This window comes from Giraffa tippelskirchi, chromosome 12 (genome assembly GCF_054371585.1).
Source record: "Giraffa tippelskirchi isolate mGirTip1 chromosome 12, T2T-mGirTip1v1.2.pri, whole genome shotgun sequence".
In the NCBI taxonomy this organism is placed as follows: Eukaryota; Metazoa; Chordata; class Mammalia; order Artiodactyla; family Giraffidae; genus Giraffa; species Giraffa tippelskirchi.
Window position 1 is genome coordinate 33,616,262 of NC_137286.1, and position 24,635 is coordinate 33,640,896.

At 39.4% G+C, this 24,635-nt stretch overlaps 1 protein-coding gene across 2 annotated transcripts in view; it reads right to left on the minus strand.

Annotated features, from left to right (window-relative positions):
- The window catches only part of EDC3 (enhancer of mRNA decapping 3), a 50,501-nt gene extending 46,704 nt beyond the window's left edge, over nt 1–3,797 (minus strand). For both annotated transcript variants that reach the window (XM_081549460.1, XM_081549461.1), the window contains exon 1: nt 3,659–3,797. The gene's annotated coding sequence lies outside the window, so the exon portion shown is untranslated. The remainder of the gene's footprint in view (nt 1–3,658) is intronic.
- Between the last annotated feature and the right edge of the window lie 20,838 nt (nt 3,798–24,635).

Sequence of the window (24,635 nt, forward strand, 5' to 3'; positions counted from 1 at the left end):
AGATATTTTCCCACATATCTATGTAGAAATGTGTCTGTAGAATCAAAAGCTTGCAAATGACAGAGATCTTAAAAGAAAATATCTACTAATACAATCCTAGTACTAAGTCCCTATCTTCCACAAAAGGCAGTATGGTGAAAAGGGCATGGAATTCTGAAGTCAGACATTAAAGGCCAGAATTATGAGCAAATTATCCTAATCTGAGTCTCAACTGTCTCAATTATAAAGTGGGAATTAGAATTGACCCTTGAACACCATGGGCTTGAATGGTGCAGGTCCACTTAAAACACCCATTTCCTTCACTAAATAAAACAGTACTACATGATGGGCAGTTTTCTGAATGTGAGATGCAGAACCACGGATACAGAAGAACCATATATATGGAGGGCTGACTATAGGTTATTCTCAGATTTTCAACTTTGCAGATGGTTGGAGGCCCTAGCCCCCAACTGTTCAAGAGTCAACTGTATACCAATTAAATGATCTCATAGAACCATTGTGAAGATTAAATGAGATAATCTATATAATTTCTACCATGTAACAAATTTTATTTCAAATGTCTCTTTCTTTTTTCTGTGTGTGCAGCTTGCAGGATTTTTGTCCCCTGATCAGGGATCAAACCCATGCCCCCTGCAGTGGAAGAGCAGAGTCTTAACCACTGGGCCACCAGGGAAGTCCTACAAACACCTCCTTTTCACAGAAGGAATACTGGCTAAATAGGGGATTCAAGTTATGGCCTTAGAAAATTATACACAAGGGTCACCTTCCATCTCACCTGAACAAAACTACAAAAATGCCTAAATTACTCCTAAAACATCTTGGAATTGAAATCTCAATCTTCAAATTGGAATATACATACCCTTAGAAGTACACAAAGATATGCAAGCAAGGGAATCAACTTCCACCCTACTCTATCATAAACCTAATCTACCTAGATATCAAATAAAGACTTTCAACCATAAAATTTATTACTTTAAAACAGGGGTCAGAAAACTACACCCATGTACCAAATCTGGCCCACTACTAACAAAGCTGTATTGGAACAGAACCTCGTACAGCTCTTTGCTTACTGTCTGTGGCTGTTTCTGCACTTCAATGAGAGAACTGAGCAGTACTAATGGAGACCACATGGCCCACAAAGCCTACCAGCAAGCCCTTTACAGAAAAAGTTTGCTGACTCCTGTTTTAGGATACAATTCTGTGGGTGGGATGCAAGTTCAAAAAGAAAAATAAGAAATGGACAAATTCCCAGAAGGATAAAATTACCAAAACTGACTCAAAAAGCAAAAGAAAATCCAGATAGACCTATACCAAGTAAAGAAATTGAATGAGTAATTTAAAATCTTCCCACAAAGAAAAGCCCAGGCCCAGAGGACTTTGCTGGTAAACTCTATCAAACATAAAGAAAGAAATAATTACCAATCCTGCATAAACTCTTTCAGAAAACAGCAGAGTAATGTTTTCCAACTCATTTTACGAGGGTAATTTTATTCTTGATACTGAGTCCAATCCAAAGACATCACAAGAAAAGGAAACCTCAGGCCAATATTCCTCACAAAAATTTTTAATATCAGCAAATTGAATTCAGCAATATATAGAAAGTAGGATACACCACGACTCAACAGAATCCATTCCAGGAACACAAGACTGGCTTAACATCTGAAAATCAGGTAATGTAATACACCATTTATACATAGCCATATCTTTGAGGGCTTTTTTTTTTTTTTTACTATAAGAAAGGTTATCTATATACTTTTAAAGCATCAAATTGCTATTAGATTTAGAAAACTTTGTATTTATTTTTAAAAAGTCAATATTTACAACCTAACAGAAATTACATACTAAACCATTTTCAATTAAATATTTAAATTACTTAAATTTATGATGACCCTTCCATTTCACTAAACTACACTGGGCAAATCTTGAGATTAACCAGATGATACTTTCTCTCTTCACTTCATTAGGCAACAAATTTGATAAGAACACTCTTCACACAAGGCTTCAAATACACACTGCATATAAAAAAGTGACAGACCCTCAACAAATTCCCAGCTGTACCTGAATCCATAAGTCAAATTCCTACAGACACAGATGCCCAAAGTCATGATGTCACCTAATTTAACCACAATAGGGCAAATCTCCCACCCCATCTCACCCACCAGGTCATCAGAAAAGACTCAAATGCCTTGCCAAAATTCGGACACATTATCAATACAGATACTGTACTCCTTTGGGATACTAATATGGACGTCCTGTCCTGTTGTTCTGATTGAAGAATTCTAATAACCCTGCTCCTGTGGTTGATAAGAACAGAAAAAAGCCGTATTTTCCACTTTGCATTACTTACGAATCTCAGACTCTCAAGAATCTTAATTAAACATTTTCTCGTCAAACATTTTCAAACTACAGGTCTTTAGCAGTCAGACCCAATACAGGTCAGAATCAGTTTAGTGAGTTACAATCAACTTTTTTTTTTCTTTCAATGAAATAGAAAATGTTAGAGGGTACCACACACATAGAAGGCAAACTTTTGTTTCCTGTGTACACACTCTATGCATGCAGGAGTCACAAAGAGTCAGCATGCAAAATACATTAACTGTGGGTCACAGGTCAAAAAGGTTAGAGACACTCTATTAGTCCCACAGTCCTCAAGAAGGCTTCAACAAAAAATTCTTAGCAACCAAAAAGTTATGTTTTTTGTAACCATTTCCATTTCATACAGAGAAACCAAAAAATAAGAATTCTGTGCTCAGTACACTTAATCTTCCATTCATAAATAAAAGACTAGAATCCATCTGAGGTTTCCAGTTGAAATAGTGACTTGCTCAGAGGCAGTCACTTAAGTTTTGATGGGATTAAGACCTCTATTTGACAGACCACAAACTGAAATCAGTTTAGTCTGTGGCTAGGAAAGAGAACAAAAACCAATCTGGGTCTCGAGATCCTCATCTGTAACAGCAGGAGAGGGCTGTCTGGATTCCTTCTACCTCTGGAATTGGGAGGTTTGTTGACAACCAACTGGTCAAGGAGGTGAGGACTATGCCTCCCCCACACCAAAACACTTGAACCATTCAACAAGTCAATTACTGATCAATTCAACCAATATCACACAAAGAGTACTGATAATAAGAAACTAAGATTTACTCTAACAACAGTAAAGAATCAAGGGGAAGTCTCCAGGAATAGCAGAAGCTGCCTCCTGTCAGTTATCTAATTTCTCAGCCACCCTCTCCTCTCAGACTCCAGGTCATCTCCGTCCCCCAGTTATCTGTCATGGATGTAGTACTCGCGTTCTTCCCTGCCACCCTACTCCACTGTGCAAAAGGAAACTCGAGGCAGGGAGCAATGAGGGGGTGGGCGGGCTGCAGGAGCCATTAACAAGGCTAAACTAAGAGCCTAGGCCGCTAATGCCTCGCACCTCCCACAATTCCTCGACTGTTGAGAGTCCCGCTCCCTCGACCTCCACCTCAAACCATACCCCGGAGGCAAGTCCTAGTAATGGGCCCCCGCGCACCCGAAGCGGCCCCCATCTCGAACCCACGGCTCTAGAAGTCTGCAAGGCCTGGAACCACGAAGCCTAAAAGCAAACTCTCCGGGCAACCCCGGAAGACCCCTCCCACGAGCGCCCACCAGCCACCCGCCTCCCCGTCGCGCCTACCTCTACGCCACCGAGTCTGCGCCTCCTCGGTTCACCACACCAAGCCTGCTCGAAGCACCGCAGGACCCTGAGACTAAGGGTCTTCTTTACACCCACCCCCACAGCCGCGGCCGCCGCCGGAAGCGCCCTGCGTCTCCACGCCACCGTCGTGAGGTCACTTCCGGCGCGACGCTTCGGAACCCGGGGGCGGGACGCCCGGGAAATTTGAGAATTTGGAAACAATAACTACTGGGACCAGCTGTGTGGCCTTCCAGAACCGCGCCTGCTAGGTCTGCTTTCCCGTGCCCCGCCTACCTATATCGGGTGGAGTCTGGGTTCGAGTTGGAGTCCTGCCCGCGTCTCAGGCTCCGTTGCTGGGGAGCTCTCTTCCCTCTCGTAGTATTGATGGAAAGTTCCGACTTTCCTTCCAGTTTCTCTTATGCTAATCGCCGAACCAGAGCGGAAGACTTTGGCTAGGAGGCTGCCTCTGTTCTCGTGGCCCCTATCCTCGATCAGTTGCAGCTGTGGGATGCAATTAGTAGGCCCCCGTGATGGATTAAAGGAAAAAAAAATTCCCTCCGTGGTCTTCGTGGTTGACCTTCAAAGTTTATCAGCTTCAGCTCGTTTGGGGCTTAGTGTCAGCCAATCTGTGCTTGAATACCTTTCCCTACTCCCACCCCTAGTACTCAGTGCATGGGAAAGGGCCACTCTCCTTCCTATGGCATTTTAGAGTCTCGGTCGTCTTGATTTTGAAAAAAGCAGGCGTTTAGGATCAAGGCTGAATGTAATGAGGAAGTTTATAGTTTGCACGGTCATCTTGAAGCCTGACACCTGGTTTAGGAACCACTGCTTGAGCAGGCAGCATAGAGTAGGGCAGGGGTTCCAAATTTGGCTCTGCAAAATAAACTGAAGAACTTTAAATTTTTTTTTCTGTGTTCAAGAGCTGTTCCTTCCTCCAACACTAAAGATTCTGTTTTAGTAGGTCTGGAGAGGCCGTGACATCTGTTATTTTAAAGATTTCTTCCAGTCAATTATTAGCAAACCAAGGTTTGGGAACCACTGGTGTATCAGACTCAGAGTTGAATCTTTGCTCTACCTTTTCTTTTTAATTATTACTATCATTTTACAAAGGAGCTGTGCCTCTCTGGAGATAATAGCTAACAGTTACTGTGAAGTTAATGACATTTGCTGACCATGATTGATATTCCACAAAAAAAGGGGGGGATAGTTAATTCTCTTGTGCCTCCCTTTGGTTATGGTTCTATGCATGCGTGCTATGTCGCTTCAGTATAGTCCACTCCAAATGATATTTTAAACTCACAGGAGAATCAGCCTTTCATCTTGTTCTCTGTAGCAAACACTGCTGTAGCCCCAGAGGTCAGTTGGATATTATGCCTGCTCTTGCATCCCCATCACCTTGCACAGTGCCTGACAAATAGTAAGTGCTAAAATAAGTGTGTGTTGAATGAATGAAAGGATTGCCCATAGATCCTCTATATAGACTTTCCCTGGAGCTCAAACTGGAGTCTCTAGTCAGATCAGAAGTCAGAGCTGGTCAGCCACTAAACTTTGAAAAAGAGATCAACAACTGCCTTAATTCTACTAAATGAACTGCTCTGCTTAGAGAATTCTGCTGTATTGTTTTGGAACTTTGACCTCATGGAAAGATCAATCACCCGGACTTTTAAGTTTCTTAAAGCTTTTAAGCATTATTGAGTTTCTCCTTTGGTCTACAGAGAATGGCAAATATATTCAGAATTGGAAAGGAGAATTGTTTCACACAGTTTTACGCAAATGGTATGTTCTCTCAGCAGAATTGGAGATGTTCATAAATTGCACAAAAATTCAGATTAAAGATCAGCATCTTATAGAGTTAGGGAAGCCAGGGAGTCATGCTATAATGTTGTTCCAAACTCCTTATCTTTGCTACAACCACCATATATACAGACTTGACTCAGTGTGTTAAAACTGAACACTAATTGGGACAAAAAATACACACCATGTGCCTGAAACATATTGTTGTACAAGATAGCAGAGAAGCTAACAAAGACTGCTACATTTTTGTAAATAACTCAGATGCCAACTTGAAGAGGCTCCCATTGGTCAAAAGCAAGACAATTTGGACATCAATAATAATAGAAATTCATCAAATATATTAAGATCCATGTGTCACTAATGATAATTTTTGAAAACTTAATTGGAAACATATTTAACCATACACCTGGTGCTCTCACTCCTATTCAGGAGAAATGAAAATCTATATTTGAAAAAAAAAAACCCAGTACACAAATATGTGTGGCAGCCTGAGACTGGCAGTAGGTATTACCATCCCAGGACATTTTGGCAACCAGAAAAAGTTACATAGAGTTTGGAAGAGGAGGAATCCAGGCTGATTACAACAGAGGCACTTTTTATGGTTACACCCATTTAAGGATTGTCATCAGAAAAAACCATGCTAGCAGTTGATTTCAGAACTTCTCTACCCTATAGCAATTGATAGCATATAAAATACTTATTAACAGCATAGAGAAACAGTATTTTTTAAAAGTACAGAGACTTCCCTGGTGGTCCAGTGGTTAAGAATCTGCCTGCCGATTCAGGAGATAAGGGCTCGAATGATTCCAGGTCTGGGAAGATTCCACATACTGTGGGACAACGAAGCCCATGCGCCACAACTACTGAGCCCACACTATAGAGCCTCATGCTCTGCAACAAGAGAAGCCACCATAATGAGAAGCCCACGCACTGCCACTAGAGGGTAGCCCCCACTTGCCGCAACTAGAGAAAGCCCACACACAGCAATGAGAACCGAGCACAACCAAAAATAAAATAAAATAAATTTAAAAAATATAAATAAAATTTTGATTCCATAGTTCTTTGATTGGTTCGGTAAACGTGTGTAGAGGAGCTGCCTACTAAGTGCCCTGCAGTGTGCTAGGTACTGGGATAGGAATAAAGCACTGCTTTCAAGGTCCTTACATTCTAGAAGGAAAAACAAAGAATTACAGACAAGCATGATACAAAAGCACAGAGCACCATGAAAGCACATAAGACAAGGAAGTGGGAGAAGGGGACATAGACAGGGGAGCACAGGGTTTCCTAGATGTGACATCTAGGCTGATGTACAAAGGATGAACAGGGATTAATTAGGTGAAACTTGGAGAAAGATCATTTCAGTAAAGGGAAAGTTACATAGAAGGCCAAGGAAATGTGCATTAGCACAGCCCACCCAGGGAAACAGGGAGTTCAGCTTGGAAGGAGCATAAATGTAAAGGGAGGAAGTGATGATAGATTGATCCAGAAAGTTAGGCAGGAGGCAGATGCCAGAGAGCCTTCCATGCCATCAGGAGCTTGGGTTTATGCCAAGGGCAATGGGAAACAAATGCAGAATTTTAAGCAAGGAAATGTCCTGGTCAGACTTATGTTATGGAGAATGGACTTAAGAGAAACAAAACTGATGGGAGTGAGATCAGGAGAGAAATGGCAATAATTCACACTAAGGCATTAGCAAGTCGGGCTGATAAGGAGAAGACAGTTTATAAAGAGGTTTAGGAGAAGTAGAATCAATGCCTAGGTTTATGGCTAAGACTGAAGATTGTTTAATGGTGCTGTTCACTCAGATACGGAATAGAAGAGGATGAAGATCTTATAGACAAGCAGTAAGGTGATAAATTCTGGTCTGCTTATGTTGAGTTTAAGGTACTGTGGGAGCAGTTAAAATCCTTAGATTTGGGTCACTGGTGGCCTTGCCTTTGACTCACTCTGTAGGTAGTTTCCACTGATTTTCCTTGAGCCAAGACTTTTCTGTGGTGTTCAGGTGACAGACTGCTCAGAGCTCACACCCCTCCTTCCAGACCTGCTCCATTTTGCCTTCCTAGGATCCCCTAACGGTCTCCCAAATGGCTCCAAGCCCACTTTCAGCCTGTAGACAAGCCTCATCCCCAGGCCTGTCCTCCTGATGGTGACCCTCACCATCATACAACGCCCCCAGGCCCAAGGAATAGCCAGAAATGGGGCTGCTTGGGAGGAGTGAGGCTGAAGAGTGGAAATTCAGGCTGAGGTAAACACACGTGTGAACCTGAGAAACCCCTCACCATAGAAGGGAGTGAGAAGGAAAGAGGAGGGGAATGGAGACCTCCATGTGTCCTCTGGCCCTGGCCATGCACGTGCCAGGAGTAGGTCATTTTATAGTCTGGAACCTGTGGCCATCTGGTGGGAAACAGGATATATAGATCTGGAGCTCAGGAGAGAGATATGAGGTTTAGAATTCATCAATAATCAGGCAGTAATTGAATTTCCAATAATGGAGTATCCAAGGATAACACATAGTATAAGAAGGGTCAAAGGCCAAAGACAGAACTTTGAAGGACACCAACATTTATAGGATACACACAAGAAGTAAATGTTTTGTAGGTAAAACCAGTGAATAGCACCCACTTGCCTTTCCTGACTATGCTGCTGCTGCTAAGTCGCTTCAGTCGTGTCCAACTCTGTGCGACCCCATAGACGGCAGCCCACCAGGCTCCGCCGTCCCTGGGATTTTCCAGGCAAGAATACTGGAGTGGGTTGCCATTTCCTTCTCCAATGCATGAAAGGGAAAAGTGAAAGTGAAGTCGCTCAGTCATGTCCGACTCTTAGCGACCCCATGGACTGTAGCCTACCAGGCTCCTCCGTCCATGGGATTCTCCAGGCAAGAGTACTGGAGTGGGGTGCCATTGCCTTCTCCATAATATATCTTTACTCATCACCTAATCCTTTGGAAAGATCAGATAGAGGTGTGAACAAGAGAAAAATAAGCCCAGAGAGGAAAACAAGATGCTCTAAGTCACCCATAAAGTTATCAGAGAGAGTCTGACTAACGAACAAGTATTTATGGTATGCCAACCATGTGCTCAGCCCCAGAGCTAGAAGCTGGGATGGAAGCAACAAATAGGCCTGCCCTGAGGAAGCTTATTGTTGAACAAAGGAAACAAAATTAACATAGTGTATCACTTATTTATTGCTGTGTAACAAATGCCCCCCAAATTTAATGACTTGAAATAACAATCATTTATTTAGCTCATTACTCTTTGAATTAGTTGGGTTATTCTGCTAATTAGACTAGGCTTGGTTGGTCTTGGCTGGACTCACTCAAGCAAGGTTGAGTAGGGTCTGGCTGCTTTAAGGTGGCCTTTACTTGGTTAACTCCCCGTTTCATACGGTCTGTCATCCTCTGGCCGACTAACCTGGATTTGTTCTCATGGTGGTGGCAGGATTCCAAGAGAGGACAGACATGTGCGAAGTTTATTGAGGCTGAGCTCAGAACTAGCATACCATCACTTCCAGTGCATTCTGTTGACCGTAGGTGGTCATGAGGCCAGCCTAGATTCAAGCGCTGGGGAAATAGACTATACCTCTTTACAGGAGGAGATGTAGAAAGTCACTTTGCAAGGGACATAGATATAGGAAGCAAAGAAAAATTGGGCCACCATTAACTGACCACTCCTAAGAAGTAACAAGTGAAACAAAATAGTAAATGGCTAAGGGCTACTCTGTGCTTGGGGTAGTTGACCAGGTCCCAGGCCTGGGACATGGACATGGCTTTCACACAGGAGTATCAAGTTTAGTTTCACACTATTGTGTTGACAGAGTCTGATTGCTATTGGTTTGGGTACTTTCAGTGATTTATAACCCAGAAGCCCAAGCTAATCATTGTTTCAACCAAATTTGTTAAAATGCTAAGACATACTTTTCAAGTGGCTATGTACTTGGAAAGGATACCCCAAGTTCTACATCCCAGACAACACTGGCCTGGCTTGTAAGCTCACTGCTGGAGGTGACATCGCCCCAATCCAAGACCTTCCATGAAGTTGGAGATGTCTTTACCCCCTGTGTCCAAGACAACTTCACCCCAGATGCTAAAACCTCCACCCCAGCAGAGCTTATGGACTGCCTCTCCTAAAACACATACTGGACACGGGACATTTCTGCTTTTCTTTGGTACTAAGGATTTCTATTATATTCTATTATATTCCCCAAGTCTTCTGTCTGCTTAGCCCATGATCCTGGTATATTCCTTGCCAAAACATAGACCCTCCCTTATACTCTCAAGCTTTAAGTGAAATCTGATAGAGGTTAATACTGTCTGTGCCATTCTGAAGCTTACTGGACACTATGGAGTCAGCTGTCTTAGGTCGGTCAACTCCAGGGCCCCCCCGGGAAGAGAAGCATTCACTCCCCAGTGCCTCCTCCTGCTACTCTCCTCCAGCTTTCCACCACAACCTTCTGTCTTGTGTCTCTGACACTACAACTATTCCTACCCCTACTTAGATACAATACCACTAACCTTTATGTTTACTTTGCTAACTTATCAGGTCATATCTTCCAACAACATGACTTTCAGACCTACCACCTTGAACTGAGCATATTTCTGATATACTCCACAATTCCACCAATATATCACTAAAAACTCCAAAAAGTTCAGATCTAGGTTTGGCTAATGCCATTTAAATGGGAAACTTAGTTATGGCCAGCCCACAAGGATTCCTTATTCTTCTACCTGTGTTCCTCCTTTCTTATCCCCATAATAAAAGGTGCTCTATGCTGCTTAGGCAACTCATGCCCTGCTCTCTAAGCTCTCTATTATCATTACTGCAGTGTTGCCTTAACACAATGACAAAAAGCCACAGAATCAATTGTTCTGCATTTTCTTGGATTCCGTATCTTTCTATTTGGCATACATCGGTTAATCACATTAACTCTATTTTCTTATATTCTGTATTATTGATGCTCTGTCATTTATGAGCCTTATAGACCCTGGGAAAGACTGTACCTCCTAAGGATAGTCAATTCTTACAGATAGAAAAGGGCTTGACCAAAGCACATTTTTCACATACAGACTAACCAATCCAGAGTCCATATCCTACAACTATCTTCTTATCTAACTCTCACACACCAAGGAAATATATCTCCAGCCCTAAAACACTCCAGGACCAGGTACTAAGCAATTAGAGACCACCCTATGCCTTGAAGCGTGCAGGAATGATTCAAGGGAGCCAGTCTTAAGATGTTTATCTTGTCCTGCCTTGTGTTTTCCCTGGAAACCAAAATAAAGACTCTGGCCCAGGCTTTTCTTTTTCTGTCTTCTGCACCTGGCCAAAACCAGGCATTTCTCCTGTGGCCCTGATGGCAAACAGGAACCTCCTCTCTGGGACCCATGGGGGGAGAAAAAACTTGTTTCTTTCAGGTCTTATTATTGAATAGTCCTATGGCCTCACCAGCTTTACCATAATATATCCAGTATATACATTCTTAGAATAGGTAAGAGGTATTATCTCATTCTGTAGTTAAGAAAATGTAACATGAGGGGACTTACTTACTGAAGATCATACAGTAAGTGAAGGAGCTGAGGTTTGAACTCAATTCTCATGACCTTGTCTTGGAAAAACCTTAAATTGTAGTTTAGAGGTATTTTCCAAACCCTCCTTATAGTCCCAATTGATATTTTTACCCCAGAGTCTTAAAAGCTACTGTACAACCACTATTTTGAAAACTGATTTGTCAAATAACATTGCAGAGATAGCAACAAGATCAGTTATGGGATTATCTCAATATAAATACACCCGATGACACCTGGACACACAGAAGGAATATACAGAGCTATGAAGATTTGGAGACCTGAAGCAGAATATTGTGGTCTTTTCTTATGTTAGATTAAAAAGATTCAAAAAGAAGATTTTAAGGGAATTCCCTGATGGTCCAGTGATTAGGATTCTGCACTTGCCCTGCCAGGGACCAGGGTTTGATCCCTGATCGGGGAACTAAGATCCCACAATCCACATATGGCCAAAAAAAAGGGGGGGGGGGGTTTAAAATGGACAAACATGATGCTTCTTCAGTTATCAGTATCAAGGGTATGATATTAGAAATCATGTTCATTGAAATTATATCAACGTCAAGTACAGTGCTAAGGAATATTGTTCTTTTAAATAATAAGATCCTGAGAAATTTTGCTGTTGGAAGAGATGGTTGGATGGCATCACTGACTCAATGAACTTGAGTTTGAGCAAACTCTGGGAGATGGTAAAGGACAGGGAAGCCTGGCATGCTGCAGTCCATGGGGTCGCAAAGAGTTGTATATGACTGAGTGACTGAACAACAGCAAAATCCTATCAGGGAAAAAGAAAAACAAAGTTGGAGGAGTTATATTTTCCAATTTCAGTACTTGCTATAAAACCACAATAATTAAAACAGTGTGTGATGCCAGAAAGACAGACATAGGTCAATGGACTACACTTGAGAGTCCAGAAATAAGTCCATACATTTCTTGTCAATGGATTTTCAACAAGGAAAGGGGAATGACAACTTAACACACGCAATGTATCTATGTGATACATTATATAAAGCAATGTAATGCTTAAATAATAAAGCAACGTAATTTGTTGAAACTATTACAACCAACTAGTCTTATTTCCTCAATATAATCAAACTGTATTATGTACTTTTTTACATTAAAGTTATTAATTCTGCATCAGTCTGATCCAGAAATTAATTTCCATGAATGAGCCTAATCATAATGGCAGCTGGTAGCAAGTTTAGTAGAATACACTAATAGAAGGGATCTCACCAGTATTCTTGGATAGACAAATGAGAAATCCAGCAGTAAGTTACATTTCCTGAACTAGCTGCTGAATCTAAAAAATGAGCTATCTCTATATAAAAAGTCAAGTTTTCTGATCATTAAAATTTAAAATAGTTAGAAAAATTAAAAATAGTTAAAAGAATTAAAAAGCTTCCCTGGTAGCTCAGTCGGTAAAAAATCTGCCTGCAGTGCAGGAGACCTGGGTTCAGTTGCTGGGTCAGGAAGATCCCCTGGAGGAGGAAATGGCAACCCACTCCAGTATTCATGCCTGGAGAAACCAGTGGACAGAGGAGCCTGGCAGGCTACAGTCCATGGGGTCGCAAGAGTCGAACATGCTGCTGCTGCTGCTGCTGCTGCTTCAGTCGTGTCCGACTCTGTGCGACCCCATAGACGGCAGCCCACCAGGCTCCGCCGTCCCTGGGATTCTCCAGGCAAGAATACTGGAGTGGGTTGCCGTTTCCTTCTCCAGTGCATGAAAGGGAAAAGTGAAAGTGAAGTCGCTCAGTCGTCCGAATCTTAGCGACTATAGCCTACCAGGCTCCTCTGTCCATGGGATTTTCCAGGCAAGAGTACTGGAGTGGGGTGCCATTGCCTTCTCCGAGTCGAACATGACTAGCGACTAAACCACCAGCAAAAGAATTAAAAGGTAAATCAGTAGCCCTTTTCTTAGGCATGATCTTGATTGAAAAGTCTTGCAGTGGAGGTGTCAACTTCCATGAAGTCCCTGCCTCTGGACTACAAAGGTCCTGGAGATCCTGACTTGGTCACTTGGTATATTCTGACGAGTATTTGTGATGAAACTTTTTGATGTTCCTTCAAGAAGACTGAGTTTTGATCTATAACTTGGAGCTGGGACCTTTAGGCAAATGCAAGGAAACAAAACAGAAACTACTTGAGCATGATAGACTGAATGGCTCCAGTTAATTTATTTTAATACTCAACTATACTAGGACGGGGAAAGTAGAATCTCTGTTGAGAATAATATACATAAATCTATAAAGCTTTCATCAGCCATTTATACCATTAAATATTTTTATGATTGTCCCCATTTACCAGTGTTGTGTTATTATTTTCATATGTTTTCATATTACTAATTAGCATCTTTTTGTTTCAGCCTGAAGAATTCCTTTTAGCATTTCTTGTAAGGCAAATCTAGTGATTATGAACTCCCTTAGCTTTTGTTTGTTATGAAAAGTCTTTATCTCACTTAGGGCTTAATATGAAATGGCAGTGAATATGATATGTGCTATCTGATAATATAGTAATAAAATTAATAAAATTAGTTAATAAAATTAATTATATTTTTAAATTTAAACTTTAAATAATATTGTCATCCAACATTGTAGTGTATGACTAAATCTTTACATGTATCCATATAATAATGTTACTAAGCAAAAAATTTAAATATGATAGGAAAAGGGGACTTATAACTAAGGGAAAATTATGACCAAGAATAAATAATAATCTTTGTCCTCTGCTTACTACTCAAGCTGAAACAAAAAAAATGCTAATTAGTAAAAAATAGACTGTTAAATCTATAGGATGCTCTACGTCAGCCTCATGGTAACCACTAAATGAAAACCTACAGTAGATTCAGAAAAGATAAAGAAAAGAGAATCAAAGCATACCATTACGGAAAACCATCAATTCACAAAAGAAGGCAACAAAAGAGGGAAAAAGGACAAGGGATATACAAAATAACCAGAAAACAATTTTTAAGATTGCATTAGCAAGTCCCTGTGTGCATGCATGCTTAGTTGCTTCAGTCATGTCCTACTTTTTGTGGCCCTATGGACTGTACCCCACCAGGCTTCTCTGTCCATGGAATTCTCCAGGCAAGAATACTGGAGTTGGTTGCCATTTCCTCTTCCAGGGGATCTTCCTGACACAGGGATGCAACCCAAATCTCTTATGACTCCTGTACTGGCAGGCAGGTTCTTTACCACTAGTGCTACCTGGGAAGCCAATATCCTTATACTACCTGTCAGTTATATCTCAATAAAGCTGGGGGGAAAGGTTAAGCTTTATAAAGGATAACTGTGTTTGTATATAGCCAAAGAATAAGAAAAAGCTATTATCTTAACTTAGTACATTTGTTCTTACTGTCCTTTAAATTCTAATTTTCTTGGGTAATCATATAATTGTTTGTTGTTGTTGTTTAATTGCTAAGTTGTCTGACTCTTTGTGACCCCATGAACTGTATCCCTCCAGGATCCTCTGTCCATGGGATTCTCCAGGCAAGAACAAGGAGTGGGTTGCCATTTCCTTCTTCAGGGGATCTTCCCAAACCAGGGATTGAACCCACATCTCCTGCATTGGCAGGCATATTCTTTACTGTTGAGCTACCAGGGAAGCCCTATTTATTTTATAATTATTACTAACTTTAAAGAGATAAAATCAGTTATAGATATTAAAAACTAAATTTGTTACTTAAAACAGTTAATATTTATGTAAAAAAATTAAAACATATTAATATGAAAAATTACCAGAAAAAATAAATTTTTAGAATTCACATAGCTCCATTTTTTAATTATTTTTTAAAATTATTTTTAATTGGAGGATAATTGCTTTACAATGTTGTGTTGGTTTCTGCAGTACAACAATGTGAGATGCCTCAAGTTTTTGGATTTTTAAAAATTTTTATTTTTTTAAATTATAAAAGTACGATAACACATTTACAGGAGACTTGGAAAATACAGAACAAGGTTACGTATAGTTCCACTATACATTACAATTTTTTAAGTAGATAAATTAAGATTTTTTAATTAGAGTTTTAATATCAAAGTCTCAAAAATTAATAGACTAAATATACAGAGAAGTAGAAGGATATAGTAGACCTGAAAAGCGCTGTGAACCAATTCAACATAATTAACATTTATACAATTTTCACAGAATAGTAGGCTACAAATTCTATTCAAGTTCCCATAGACTGTAAACTAGAAGTCACTGGAACACAGGGACATAAAACAAGGTGCAAAAATTTCATGGTCTAAAGATATTGAAATCATACAGAGTCTGTTCTCTTATCACCATGGAATTATGTTAGAAATTAATATCAAAAGATATTTGAAAATAATCCATGTATTTTCAAGAGCAAAGTGACATTTACCAAGAGAGATCCTCAACTTAGCCATAGAAAACCTCAATAAAGTTAGACTGAAAAAACCACAGAGTGATTGCAGGGAAGAAAGCACATAAATGATAAATTAGTATCAGATGAGAAATTAATATTAAAAACTTTAAACAAAATCCCATGTATTTGGAAATTAAATGTCCACTTTTAAATGATGCGTATATCTAAGAGGCCACAACAAGGAAAACTAGAAAATACTTGCAATGGAATAAAAATGAAAAGAGAATTTACCAGAATTTGTTGTGTGCAGCCAAAGCTGCTCAATACAATTAAATACAATGTGAAGTCTTGAATAAGGTATGAAAACAAATAATGGACACTAGTATAAAATTCTATGAAATTTGAGCAAAAGCTGTACTTTGGTTAATAATAGTGTATCACTTATCAATTTCCTGTTTGTTTGTTTGTTTTTTACAACATAGTATTTCTTTATATTCTCAGAACTGGATTAGAAGTTTCAAGCCTCATTCAAAAACTATTTTTTTTAATCACTAAGATAATAAATTTTCTAGACTTTTAGCAGTAATACTAGATGCCAAAATCTATGGAACTATATCAAAGTTTTGAGTGAATATAAATTAGAGATCTAGCATTCTATTCATACTAAGTCAAGCAAGTGGAATCAAAATGTCACAGTTTTTTTTAGCTAGGGAAAAATTCATAAACTTTCTATAATATATTATATTATACATAATATATATATATACGTATGTGTGTACAAAAGCTTTTTACTATTCTTGATAAAGACTTAAGAAAGAACAACAACAACAAAGAGATGGAGAAATAGGAAAACAAGCTAAATGAAATGGGAGCTCTGAATATGAAATTTTAGAAGTGAAACAAATAGATAAAAGTAAAAGGTCATCAGATAGTCCAGTTGTTTTTAAACATGGCTGCTCATTAGAAATACATCTGGAGCTTTGGAGAAGAATAGCAATACCTGGGCATTTGTAGTTTTCAAAGAATTCCAAGATAATCTGCTATGCATCTGGATTTTAAAAAGTGATTACAAGTTTTTCTATTAAATGGTAGTTTTAGTGATGCACAATTCTATTGTTTTCTGTTGACCAATCATGATACGATAGTATTAAAGTGAATGATAGTTGCATAATCACAATAGTAAAAGATATTCATCAGTTTTCACAATCAATAACCAGACAAAAAATAAAAGGTCATTACAATTGCAAGCCATAATGGGAACATGATTAACCTAACAATATAAAATAATTACACACAATTTGGGGAGTTAAGTAGAATGATGTGGTAAATGAGTGACCTGTATTTAACCCTAGACAGCATATTAAAAAGCAGAGACATTACTTTGCCAACAAAGGTCCGTTTTGTCAAAGCTATGGTTTTTCCAGTAGTCATGTATGGATGTGAGAGTTGGACCATAAAAAAAGCTGAGCACCAAAGAATTGATACTTTTGAACTGTGGTGTTGGAAGAGACTCTTGAGAGTCCCTTGGATCCAACCAGTCAATCCTGAAGGAAACCAGTCCTAAATATTCATTGGAAGGACTGATGTTAAAGCTGAAACTCCAATACTTGGGCCACCTGACGCAAAGAACTGACTCCTTGGAAAAGACCCTGATGCTGGGAAAGATTGAAGGCAGGAGGAGAAGGGGATGACAGAGGATGAGATGGTTGGATGGCATCACTGACTCGATGGACATGATTTTGTGCAAGCTCTGAGAGTTGAGGATGGACAGGGAAGCCTTGTGTACTGCAGTCTATGGGGTTGCAAAGAGTCAGACACAACTGAGCGACTAAACTGACTGACTACAACTTATTAACCAAGGCCATTAACTTAATTTAATTATTCCCTTTTTTCCCCTTCGGAGTTCAGCTTCAGCTAGAAAGACAAACTTTTTTAAAGTCTTTAAAGAATTAACGTATTTAAAATGCTGTACATTAAAATCTTCTCTTTCTTTTAGAAATTCTTTGAGTTTTCTTATTATACATTCACACGAGTCCTTAACAGATAACACGGAGCTCTTACAGATTCTAAGGGACCTTATAATCTGATTTAGTAGTTTTCTCTCTTTTTTTTTAAATGTTAGATTTGCCTAAATGGATTAGATATTCCTAAAGTGTACATTAAATGAAAGCCTTTCCAACAAAAAGACTTTAAAAACTGAGTTATTTTCCTTTTTGTTTTGAGGAAGATACTTATAAAATAAGAATCCACCTGCCAATGCAGGAGACACGGGCTTAATCCCTAGTCCAGGAAGATCCCATATGCCACGGAGCCCAGGGTCTAGAGCCCACAGGTCACAACTATTGAAGCCCATGTGCTGCAACTACGGAAGCCCCTGCGGCTGGAGCCTGTGCTCCACAACAAGAGAAGCCACCTCAATGAAAAGCCCACGCACACAGCGAAGAGTAGCTTCCACTCGCCACAACTAGAGAAAACCCTCGCAAAGCAATGAAGACTTGGCACAGCCAAAAACAGATAAATAAATAAGTAATTTTTTAAAATCCACAAAAGTTCCCTAAAAATGACCACTGTGATTCAAACAATCTTTTTTTAATTAATTAATTTATTTGGCTGCATTGGGTCTTAGTTTCAGCACATGGGATCTTCGATCTTCAGTGTGCAGGATTTTTTAGTTGTAACACATAGGATCTAGTTCCTTGATCAGGGATCGAACCCAGGCCCGCTACATTGGGAGTGCAGAGTCTTAGCCACTAAACCACCAGGGAAATCCCTGATTCAAACTATCTTTAATGAAAAATTGCTATTTTAACCAAACGGGCTCAGGAATTAGGGTTACAAAGAGAAAGAGCATGAAGCAAGAATTTAACCCAAAGGAGTTTGAGGTAAGATGCTGACAAACCCAAATAGATAAGGGAAGAAAATAGCATGATTAGAACAAAATAGGGAGGTTTGAACCCAGCACACAGCTGGGAAGTACCATACTGTTGCAGAGATCTCTGACTTCACTTCCAACAGCCACCATGTTATCCTGTAGCAAGGCTGTGGAGGAGGAAATACCACATTCCTACCACCAAGGCACTGCTTTTCTCCAGACAAGACATAGAATGCCCAGCACTGTTTATCCATGAGTCTGATGAAGCTACACTCAGTAAGATTGCTAGATTCAGCAAATAAAAACATAGAATGCCCAGCTGAATTTAGACTGCTGTAAACAATACATTTTTTTAAAGTATAAGTGTGTCCCCAAAGTTATTAGACCTCTCGGACACCAGTGTGGAAAGGGACTTACTAGGTCTGTGCCTCTATTCCCTAAAAAAAATGCTCCCTTATAACAGTCAGAGCAAAATTACCAAGGAATGGGGAAAAAATCATTTGACAAATCAAGTAAAAGTAACAGAAGACAAACAGGTTTAGTAAAAGATTGCCTAATGCTCTCCAAGGTATTAACCGCAGAGAGAACCACAAAGGAGCCTAGAATATCCTAGGATAACAGAATACAGCAATGAGAACTCAACAGAAATACTTGAAGCTCAATGTTGTCCTCAAGACATACCCAGCAACAAATTGGAAAATAATCAATGAAGGGTATTCAGATAGAATAGAGCGCTTAAAGACGGAAGGTCCTGTGGGGTTGCCACAATGTGAGGACATTCATTTTGATGAAATTTCCTGTTAAAATAAGCAGATCAGCAGAAAGATAAAGTTGAATTTATTTAACTTACCAAGCAATAGAGTTGTGCATTCATTTCGAAATACCATCTTTCACAAACCTTTCAGCCAGGCCTCTAACTGTTTATATTACCCTGAATATGCAGAGAGAATTCTGATCGGCTCTTGCACTGGATATGAACAGCTTCAACATTCTGTAAGGTTGTTGATTCTGGCCTCCTGGTCACTGATTTGTTAAATTAAGATATATGTAATATGTATACTGTAATAGTCATCCCTTTATTTATTTGGATGAGGTAGTATAGGCTTTTTTCTGTTACATTGAAGTATAGCCAATTAACCATGTTGTGATAGTTTCATGTGCACAGCAGAGCAATGGAGCCATACAAATACATGTATCCATTCTCCCCCAAACTCTGCTCCCATCCAGACTGCCACATAACACTGAGCAGAGTTCCTTGTGCTATATAGGAGGTCTTGTTTCTACCCCTTTAACGTGTGCAATTCAGTGGCTTTTACAATACTATATTCAGAAAGATGTGCAGCCATCACTGCTAATTCCAGAGTGCTTTCCTTACCCCCAAAGAAACCCTGTATGCATTAGCAGTCACTCTCCATTCCTCCCTCTACCCAGGCAACTGCTAGTCTACTTTCTGTCTCCAAGGATTTGCCTATTCTGGATATTTCACATGAATTGTGTCAAATAATATGTGACCTGCACATAACGTGTGGTCTGGCTTCTTTCACTAAGCGTAATGTTTTCAAGGCACATTCATGTTATCTCACAAATTAGTGCTTCATTCCTTTTTATGGTGAATAATATGGATGTATCATATTCTCTTATCCTTTCATCAATGACAAACGTGTGAATTGTTTCCACTTTTTTACTTACTATGAATAACACTGCTATGAACATTTATGTGCAGATTTTTGTGTGATATTTTGTGTAGTATTTTGACAACAATCATGTGAAAAATTTTAAGAATATTAGGCACAACTAAAAATGGAATTTCTGGGTCATATGGTAATTCTATGTTTAATCTTTTGAAGAACTGTTTTCCAAAGCAGCTACATCATTGTACATTTTCACAGTGATATATGAGTGTTTCTTTTTACGAATACTAAGATATATGGACACAAGCCTCCATAATGAGGCAAGCACAGATTACTCAGGAGAATTCCCAAAAGGAATAACTGATTCCCTCTTCATACATACTCTGCCAGTTACAGTTCCTTGAGTGGGAATAGCACAGCTAAAAAATGTTTAAAACTTGTCTCTGATGTGCCAGAAATCATATGGGACCCCACTTCTGCTCTGAAAGCCCACAAAATACTCTAAATCAATTAACAGGAGTTATCATGGACAATCATATAGCCCATGGTTTTCTCTACTCCACCAAGTCAACACTGCTGTGTGTGTGTTAGTCACTCAGTCGTGTCCGACTCTTTGTGACCCCGTGGACTGTAGCCCACCAGGCTCCCTTGTCCCTGGGATTCTCCAGGCAAGAATACTGGAGTGGGTTGCCATTTCCTTCTCCAAAAATACTACAGGGCAAACAGAGAGAGCAACCTGATTCTCTGAAATAGATCCAGTTGAATTCTGGGACATGTTTTGATTACAAGTAGTTAATAATCTAGGTCCTTGGCTTCCAGACCTATCAAAAAACTTATAGTCACCTTGATCCTGATAATTGCCTATGTTCCATACATAACAAAACAGCCTAACCAGAATCTAAGTACCACTGAGGCACTGCTAGTAGGGCAGCCATTGTCGTATCAGATGGTCCATTTCAATGATTGATTGCATTCAGTGGCTGTCCTTCTTAATTAGCAAATTGACCTTAATCAGCAAAACCTTGGCAATGATGAAAATCTGAATATAATGTAGCTGTGTCCTGAGGCCTAACTTTGTCTCTTCTTGACCAAAAAGGAAGATGAAGAAAGAGCAGCTCCTGACAGCTGGAACTGATGCAATGCTCACAGCTGGACCACACAGTATTATTACAGGCTGTTCTGGTGCTCCTAGGCCATTTTGTTCTCCCCTTCTCTGGTTCTTTCCTCACAGAACACCAGTCCCATACAGGTTATTCTGAGAACATATAAAATGAATTCTTCATAGACACAGAAGTAGAATGACTTCAGGAAGGAAAGAATAGGGAGTTATTGCTTAATGGGTATAGAGTTTCAGGGTTCTGATACTATGGATATGGATGATGCTGATGATTGCCTAACATTATGAATGAATTTAAACACTTAAACTGGTTAAGACGGTTGATTTGAGTGTAAGAGACATGAAGGTGTGGCCATAAATGCATTTAGTTCAGTTCAGTTCAGTCGCTCAGTTGTGTCTGACTCTTTGCAACCCCATGGGCTGCAGCACACCAGGCTTCCCTGTCCTTCACGATCTCCTGGAGTTTGCTCAAACTCATGTCCATGGAGTTGATGATTCCATCCAACCATCTCACCCTCTGTCGTCCCCTTCTCCTCCTGCCTTCAATCTTTCTCAGCATCACGGTCTTTTCCAATGAGTCAGTTCTTCCCATCAGGTGGCCAAAGTATTGGAGCTTCAACTTCAGCATCAGTCCTTCCAATGAATATTCAGGACTGATTTCCTTTAGGATTGACTGGTTGATCTTCTTGCTGTCCAAGGGACTCTAAAGAGTCTTCTTTAATGTCATAGTTTAAAAGCATCAATTCTTTGGTGCTCAGCTTTCTTTATGGTGCATCTCTTACATCCATACATGACTACTGGAAAAACCATAGCTTTGACTAGACAGAACTTTGTCAGTAAAATAATGTCTCTGCTTTTTAATATGCTGTCTAGGTTTGTCATAGCTTTTCTTCCAAGGAGCAAGCATCTTTTAATTGCATGGCTGCAGTCATCACCTGCATTTTGGAGCCCAAGAAAATAAAGTCTGTCACTGTTTCCATTGTTTCCCCATCTATTTGCCATGAAGTAATGGGACTGGATGCCATGATCTTCGTTTTTTGAACGTTGAGTTTTAAGCCAGCTTTTTCACTCTCCTCTTTCACTTTCATCAAGAAGCTCTTTAGTTCCTCCATAAATATATTACGGATCAGTAACTCAGTGATGCTCACTTCTGCTGCCTTCCAGATCACTGAACTTAGCCAGGATCAAATTCACAATAAATTGCCTTCTACTCTCTGAAAAAAAAATGTTCAAGATGGTAAATGTTATGCTATGTATATTTTACCAACATTTTTAATGGAAAAAAACAAAGCTACTTTATAATTTTGTCTAAGCACAAAAAAAAGCAAGGTCACAATGCTACCCGCCAAATACCCTGTTGTCCCCACTTTCTGACAACATCCAGTCTAGAGATAACCCTCCCCTAAATCACTCCACAAAGCCCAAATCATATAAATTCTTTCCTAACATCCTTTTACTGAGTCCTCCAGTTCTTCATGATGTGTTTTCTCTCTCACTGTGATGAATAAGAAACCCAGCTTGCTTAAGTAGGTGTGTTCTTGGTGGCCTTTGACTGAAGGCCATTGACAACATATATAAATTATATTTCTGTTTGGTAGAAACCAACACAATACAGTAAAGTAATTATCCTTCATTAAAAAATAAAATTTAAAAACGTTAAAAATTCTATTTCTAAAAAGCAATGAGAAATACAAATTATTTATATTATTTCTTTCATTTTTATAAAACAAGCACTCTTGAACTACACCCAGGTTAAGAAGTAAAACTTTAGTGAAGGACAAGGAAGCCTGGCATGCTGCCATCCATGGAGGTCTCAAAGAGTCAGACACAACTTAGCGACTGAGCAACATAAAAAGCCTTCTATACATCCTATTTCAATTATAACTCATTCTCTTCCTGTGAAAGTAACCATTTTCCAAACTATCATAGTAATTATTTCCTCATTCTTACAAGGCTTACAGCCAAGTGTGTAATTCCTAGACACCATAGTTTAGCATTGTTCATTTCTTAAAATCCAATCTGTTGACCCTTCCCTGGTGGTCCAGTGGTTAAGACTCTGTGCTCACAATGCAGGAGGCCTAGATTCGATCCCTCATTAGGGAACTAGATCCCACATGCTGCACCTAAGACCTAATGCAGCCAAAAAAAAATTGATATGTCTTTTAAGTTGACAAGTTTTCCTTCCATTTGCTTCTTTTCCTTACTGTTTTTCAGTTGAAGACCCCAGGGGTTTTGAACTGTAGATTTTCCCAAAGTCTGAATTTTATTGATTATTCCCTGATGTTTCCATTCAGCGTGTTTCTTCATCTCCTATATTAATTGCAAATTGGCAGCTGGATGCCGAGAGTTGACCAGACTCTGGTTCAGTCCCTTGGGAAAGACCATGGGCAGTACTGGCTCCTTTTACCAGGAGGCACATATCTGGTTTTCTCTCCTTTTATGATGCTGGCATTTGTTGGAAGCAGTGGTGGATGCAAAATAGTGACATTCCAATTCCATTGTTTCTTTTTTTTAGCATTTTATTTTATATTGGAGTATAGCTAATTAACAATGTTGTGATAATCCAATTCTATTAATCCTTTTTCAATTATTAATTGGAATACTTTCATTAAGAGATGTTTCTTCTTGGGGTGAAAGGTGGAAGAGAGATTTAAGAGGGAGGGGACATATGTTTACCTATGGCTGATTTATGTTGAAATATGGCAGAAACCAACAAAATATTGTAAGGCAATTATCCTCCAATTAAAAATAAATAAATTAAAAAAAAGAGATGCTTCTTCTTATGTACTATTTGGTTATCTGCAGGTATAGTTCACATAGGAAAGATAGGATTAATGCTTGATTCTGCTTTTTGTTTTTCATTTTTTAAGGTAATGAATTGGTTTTTCTGAAGATGAACAACTAGTCTAAATATATATGTGTATATGTGCATGTATATATATCATTGTAGACTCATGGATTCAAAGATATTTGATAGGTTTTCATCCATGGCAGTTTTATTTTTGACAGTCAAGTTGTCCAATCTTTGACCTGGCGGTTCTTCTGTTGGGCCCCTGAATGGCTTGATTGACTCGATAGTATTTGTGGCTTCTTTGCTATCTGATATGAACAACTGTTTCAGGTCATCTTTTACATTTTCTGCCCTGGTTCTGTAACCAGCATTTCTCCAAGAAGCCTTGGATGGTAATTTAGGCATTCAGGATGCTCACTGTTGAGTTGGTCATTGTTTCTAACATTTAGAAATATATATACATAAGGTATATTATATACAATATGAAGTGAAGTGAAGTGAAAGTCGCTCAGTCGTGTCTGACTCTTTGCAACCCCATGGACTATACAGTCCATGGAATTCTCCAGGCCAGAATACTGGAGTGGATAGCCTTTCCCTTATCCAGGAGATCTTACCAACCCAGGGATCGAACCCAGGTTTCCCACATTGCAGGCAGTTTCTTTACCAGCTGAGCCACAAGGGAAGCCCAAGAATACTGGAGTGGGTAGCCTATCCCTTTCCAGGGGATCTTCCCGACCCAGGAATCAAACCGGGGTCTCCTGCATTGCAGGCAGATTCTTTACCAACTGAGCTATGATATATAATATAATAATGTATAATACATATTACATATATGCAATATATTTTTAAAATTAATCTTTTGTATGTTACATGTGTACCTCCTTAACCCACAAC